Genomic DNA, 6,000 nt, shown 5'->3' with positions numbered 1-6,000 from the left:
GTAAACTTTGGCATGGTTAAATCCTTAGATTCTCATGCTAGTTTTCTTGAGACAAGTCATTCAAAACTTCTCCAATAGTATGAGAATCTAGGCTTCAACCTAGTTTTAGTTTATTTGCACTAAGTTTCAAGTTCTTTCATCACTTTTTGTCAAGCTTGTTGGTTTACTTTTCTTGCAAGTTACAAATAGTTTTACTATGCTTTTTAATACTAGTTTCTATACCATTTGTGCTACTAACCCTTTTATTTCATGTTTCATTCATCCATGAGCATTTCATCTCCCTCTTATATCCTTAGTCCTTACTTTCTTGCAATTTAATTTGTACAAAGATTTAGAATGTAAAACTTAGGAAATTTTGTAATATTTTTTTTTCCTTATGCAATTTTAATTTCTTGGCAAAGAGGCCATAGAATGTATCTAGGGTATGATGTAAAGGACAATGGACTCTAAAAATGTACACCGACACAAGCACCGACACATGCACACACATCACTAAGTAGTTAGAATATGCATGTTTAGATGTATGTTTAGGATTGTATGCTTAGATGAATGCCTAGGGCTTTAAACTTAGAAAAAACCAATTTTCCAAACAAATGTGAACAACTTCACTCAAAGCTTTTCCAAATAAACCTTGGGATCCAACATCCCATTGTATTTTCTTTTCCATTTTCTTAATCAAATTTTCAACGAAAAATAATCATACTTGACTTCTTTTGCAAATCACTAATTCCACCTCACCTTTTCTAAATCTCATGCCCTTGAGGCCTCTTTCTATTCTTCAAAATCCCATTTTCAAACTTAAAATCAACCAACAAAAACAAAAACATTTTTTGAGAGAGAACTACGGTGGATTTGATCCCTTAATCGGGTACGTAGGCAAGGAACAAAATTCCTTCAATTCAACTAAAATAAAAATCCAAAAACATTCTTCTCCCTCCAATTCTTCATTTAGTAACTCTTAGGTTTAAATAAACACTTTCAAATAGCATTTAAAAATAAAGCGCGCGTGTAGAAATTAAAGACGGTTCCTATAGGTTACTATAGTCGTTATGGGTGCCTAACACCTTCCCGTAGCGAAAACAACTCCCGGACCTCGATTCTCAAGGGTTTTGCTTACTTTTTCCCTTCCCAAGAAAAAATAAGATATCACCGGTTTAAAAGGTTCAAACGTAATCAATGTTTGACACCCGAAAACCAAGATAAAACAAACGCCCCATTTTTATTCTATTATTTTTAGTAGATGGGTGAATATTATATATGACTTTATTTGTTATATATATGTGATTTTATGTGAAATATATATATTATATGATTTTTATGTGATATATGGTGTGATGCTATTTTATTATATGATTCATGGAGTTGTGTATTATTTAAATGAATGTGGTTTTATTATTTGTGGAAATAATAGGAGAAATAGAAATAGGTAGAATTAGTATTTATTTTTGGTTAATGGGAATTAAGTAGAAATTAAATAGAAATTAAGGGAGTTAAGTGAGAAAAGAAAAGAGTTATATTTTTGGGAGTAAAAGAAAGAAAAAGAGATAGAAACATTTTCACGTACAAACATTAGAAAAACTGGTTTTTGGAGAGAAAGAGGAGAAGAACCAAGAGAAAGCTAGGAGAAGAGCTAGGAAGAGAGAATCCAACCGTTTTTGCTGTAGAATTTGCTGAGATAAGGTAAGGGTGGGATTCCTTTCACTAATAATATGTATAATTCTGATTTTTGATGATTGTGGTGTTTTGGTATTAGGGTTAGAATGTTTTAGGTTAATTGCTATAATATGATGAATTGTGTTGTTGATGCATGTTTCTATGCTATTTGATTGCTATATTGCCTAATTGAACCTGAAAACTTCTGTTGAAACGTATTTTGGGTAATCAAGGATTGAAAATTGGGACTTTCGATTGAAACGTCGGTGTCTGAATGTTCTACAAACAAGTGATTATGTGAGGTTTGGAAAATCGATTTTTTTGAGTGGTGGAAAATTGAATGTTTCTGTAGATTATGGCAGAGGGAAATGTCAGGAGCGTGTAGGCGAAAACGGCACCGAAATCCGCTTAATGGTTTGAATTTTATGCGCGAAATGGTGAAAACGGAAAGAACGAAGGAAAAGCTGTGCTGTCAATCAAGCACGGCCGTGCCGTGCATGGCACGGGCCGTGCCAACGTTCTGTTTCTTCGTGCTGACAAAACTTCGGTTTCTGCGTTTTTTGTGCTTTTTCACCCATTTCTGTTTTGAATTGGCTTTTGATGTAAACATGAAAGTTGTAGATAATTAAGTTAGTTTTATAATGGCCTTGGTTTGGAGTGGAAAAGATTTGTAGATTTTGAGTTATGATAAAAATAGTCCAGGTGGGTCTTCAGAAAATTTTAAGAAAACTTAGAATAACTAATCCCAAGTTAGTCCAAAAACTTATGGTTGGTTTCCCAACTTCAAACTTAAGTGTTAGGGATTTAGTTGAGGTGTTTTATGGATATTTGACTTATGTTCTATTGATCAAAACTTAATTGCTTTTGGGGGATGTTTTAGACTTTGAGATGAATGTAATTGATTTATATATATGCTATGTTGTTGATTTCCGTTGTTGATGTCGTTGTATCATCTGATGTCGAAGTTGGGGAGTGTGTCATAGTTGTTTTAGGCACATATGTTGTTGTTGTAGTCTCTGTTGAAGTTGTATGTTGATATATACAAGTTGAGTCCATTTGCATACTCACATCTGTTGGGGGCTTATGCCCTGGAATGTTCATCATTCAACCCGTTGGGGGCTTATGCCCTGGAATGTTTATCATTCACCTGTTGGGGGCTTATGCCCTAGGATGCTTTAACCATCCAAATTGTTGGGGGCTTATGCCCTGGAATGCTTAGCATTCAATGCGCGTAGATTGGTACCACCTGCATGATGCATTAGTTGTTGTCGTTGTCGCATTGTCAAGTTGTTGTTGTCGTTGTCGCATTGTCGAGTTGTCGGTGTAGTTGTTGATAATGAAGTTGTTGTTGTTGCTGCTCTTTGTTGCGGAAAATGATTATGTTGTTGCTATATGTATTCTTTATATACATTATTAATGATGTATGTTGTGATATGTTGTTGCTTTCATTAATTTGATGAATTATATATTATTATTATTGGATAAGTTTCTCACCCCTTCTGCTTGAAAATGTTGCCCTTCGTATGGGTAACTTGCAGGTAATGATGGCTTGTAGGTTGGTTGGCTCAAGTGTCTAGGGCTCTGATACATATTAGGATGGGGATTCGTCGCGAATGTTTTCGTTTTCTTCATTTCTTTTATGTATCATATTTTTGGGAAAAGACTTAATAATGGAGTTTATCGTTGTTGAAAATAATGTTGATTACGTTGAGGCCTTTGTGCCAAGATTTTCCTTTATGTTGGATTTGGTTGAAATTGTATTTCCTAAAGAATTATTCCGCTGCAGTTTTGGAGATATTTTAAATGTTGATTTAAATAAATAGCTATTTTCTATTTATGAAATTTTGATTAGCAGTGTGACACTCCGTTGTATGGTTTACTCTGATTATAATAATTAATATTACGTTGTTGGGAGAACGGGGTATTACAATAGATATCAATTTTTTGCTGCTATGGCATTCTTTTCTTGGTTTATTTCAATGGCTTGATATCCTTTTAATGTTTGGTTTTTAGTTTTACCTTCTTTGTAAAAAAATTATCTTGCTCCTTGTTGATAAATATGAAATATGAATGAAAAGGCTGCACATGACAAACCCATTATTTCTTTGGCATATATTCATTCATGTTCTTGTGAATAGAATTTCGATGACAATAGGTACACTATACTACTTGAAGAATTGAATGTATGATTTTGGTAAGGAAAAAAATATAAATTTTTAAGTTTAGGGGGCATTTTGCACATAAGTGCAAAATTTCAGGGAGTATTTGATCATAACCGTAAACAGTTAACAGAAAAATTGACGGAGGGGGTAAATTGATTACGTTATGCAATTTCAGGGGGGTAATTGAAGTTTTGTTAATTTCAGGGGGGTAATTGACGAAACTTACAATTTCAGGGGGGAAATTGCCTATTTACTCTTTTTTTTATATTTTGTAATAAAAAACAAAAAAAATTGTAATTAATTTTTTATAAATTAATTTTTTGTAATTAAAAAAACAAAAAAATTTAAAAATGATTTTTTTAATAAAAAAACAATTTTTTAATTACAAAAATAATTTTTTTTATTTTTTAAAATTAAAAAAATTACACACGTGGCGCCCACGTGTCCGTTGACTAGGTCAAAATTGGCGTGGAGGTCCAAAATTGCAACAAAAGGTAAACTTAGGGGGCCTGAAAAGAGTTGTATTTTTAGGGGGCAAAAATCACAACTTTGAAAAACTTAGGGGGTCAAAAGTGTAATTAAACATTTTATTAATTATCTGTTATTTATTTCAGTTTGTTATTTTTGACCCATTAGGATTATAAGAGGCAACTTTTATTCATTAAACAATATTTTAGAAAGTTTTCTCATTTCTGGTGGATTCCAGAACCCTGTTTTCCCATTAGGCTTCTGTACAGTAAATATATGGATTGTCGCTTTCTTCCATTTTGATTTCCAATTAATGGGCATTGCTTCGTATTACTGACCTCGGTGTCGCATATTTTCTTCCTGACTTCTTCATTTTACAATCTGTTATTCATAGGTCAGTTGTTCTGCATATTTACAATGGCAATTTGAAGATTGTGATGGCCGAAGGGTTGATGAACCATGATTTTTTTTTGGGGAGGCATTGAGCATTGATAATGCTTCATTACGTAAGGTATTTGAATACCATTCTGTCATTGACCATTTTTGACCCACTAAGATAGTGAGAGTAGTAGTGATAGCAATACTGAAATTGAATTTGATTTTAACTTTTAGGGTTTGGTTTGGTTGCTAAAATTGATTTAGGTTGTTTGGAGTTGAACTTGAATAAGGTTGCATTATTGAGAGAATGAGAGTGTAGTAACTAGTAATCCATAAAAGTGGTGATTTATTGATGTCGATTTACTCTATGAATTCCTCTAGCATAGTCTTGTTTACCGCTTTTTTTTTTGGTAGAATAGTCTTGTTTACCGCTTATTACTGCAACTTTATTCTTTAAGTTTATTTATATTGATATTAGCCTGTAAAGAAAATCCAATTAAGATATAGTGTAGCTTTCTGTTTTTTTTTTTTTTTTTTTTTTTTTTTTCAATGGTGTTAGTGGCAGACTTTCAATATTATCTTTATTTTTCTGTTATAGGTACACCTTTTGCTTCAACATTAATACATAAGATTTCTAGTTGTTGTGGAACATCAACATGACATAAGTTTACTTGGGAATTCAGTCTTCTTTTGTGAAAATGCTATTAAGTTTCTGCGTGGTTATTAAAATTTGAGGGCATATGTTATGTCTGAAATTCTGGTTTGAAGTAAAGAAACATGTTAGTTAGAACTTGGTAGTTAATGTTCCCTCTTCAGTTCAGTGTTGAGAATCTCTGATTTTGTCGGTGACAACTGTAAGTGTTGAACGTGTTTTCTCAGCTATGAAATATGTGAAGAGTCAACTAAATAACAAGATGAGTGATCAATGGTTAAATGATTGTCTTGTAACATATATAGAAAAAGATGTTCTTAAAACAATTAGTAATGATGTAATTTTAGCTCATTTTCAACAAATGGAAAATAGAGCATTTTCTTTGTAATGGAAAATAGCTTCTTGTTAAAAAATTTATTATTTAATCATTTGACAAAAAAATATTGCCCCACTGATAGTGGAAGTCCAGGTCCGCCCCTGATTTCTGGTGGATTTTTTTTTTTTTCCTATCTAGGTTTAACACTTGCTAGCCTACGCTTCCCTACCGTGTCAGAAATATATGGATTGTCGCTGCCTTCCATTTTGATTTCAGATTAATGGGCATTGGTTCGTATTACTGACCTCGGTGTCGCATATTTTTCTTCTTGACTTCTTCATTTTACAATCTGTTATTTGGCTTCTGTACGC

General features: G+C 32.8%; 2 long non-coding RNA genes across 2 annotated transcripts; both read left to right on the top strand.

The window, feature by feature from the left end:
- Positions 1-1,329: 1,329 nt before the first annotated feature.
- On the top strand, positions 1,330-3,515 carry LOC146936435 (uncharacterized). Its single transcript, XR_015033189.1, has 2 exons — positions 1,330-1,680; positions 3,192-3,515. It is a non-coding gene; the product is annotated as an uncharacterized LOC146936435 (long non-coding RNA).
- A 1,083-nt stretch (positions 3,516-4,598) lies between these two features.
- On the top strand, positions 4,599-5,710 carry LOC146936434 (uncharacterized). The gene is made up of 2 exons (XR_015033188.1): positions 4,599-4,794; positions 5,260-5,710. It is a non-coding gene; the product is annotated as an uncharacterized LOC146936434 (long non-coding RNA).
- The last annotated feature ends 290 nt before the right edge of the window (positions 5,711-6,000 follow it).

The sequence above is a fragment of the Medicago sativa genome, chromosome 3 (assembly GCF_051527215.1).
Source record: "Medicago sativa cultivar Bolivia chromosome 3, Bolivia_mono, whole genome shotgun sequence".
In the NCBI taxonomy this organism is placed as follows: domain Eukaryota; kingdom Viridiplantae; phylum Streptophyta; class Magnoliopsida; order Fabales; family Fabaceae; genus Medicago; species Medicago sativa.
Note: the sequence above shows the minus strand (reverse complement) of the source record. Positions and strands in the feature narration are given on the sequence as shown.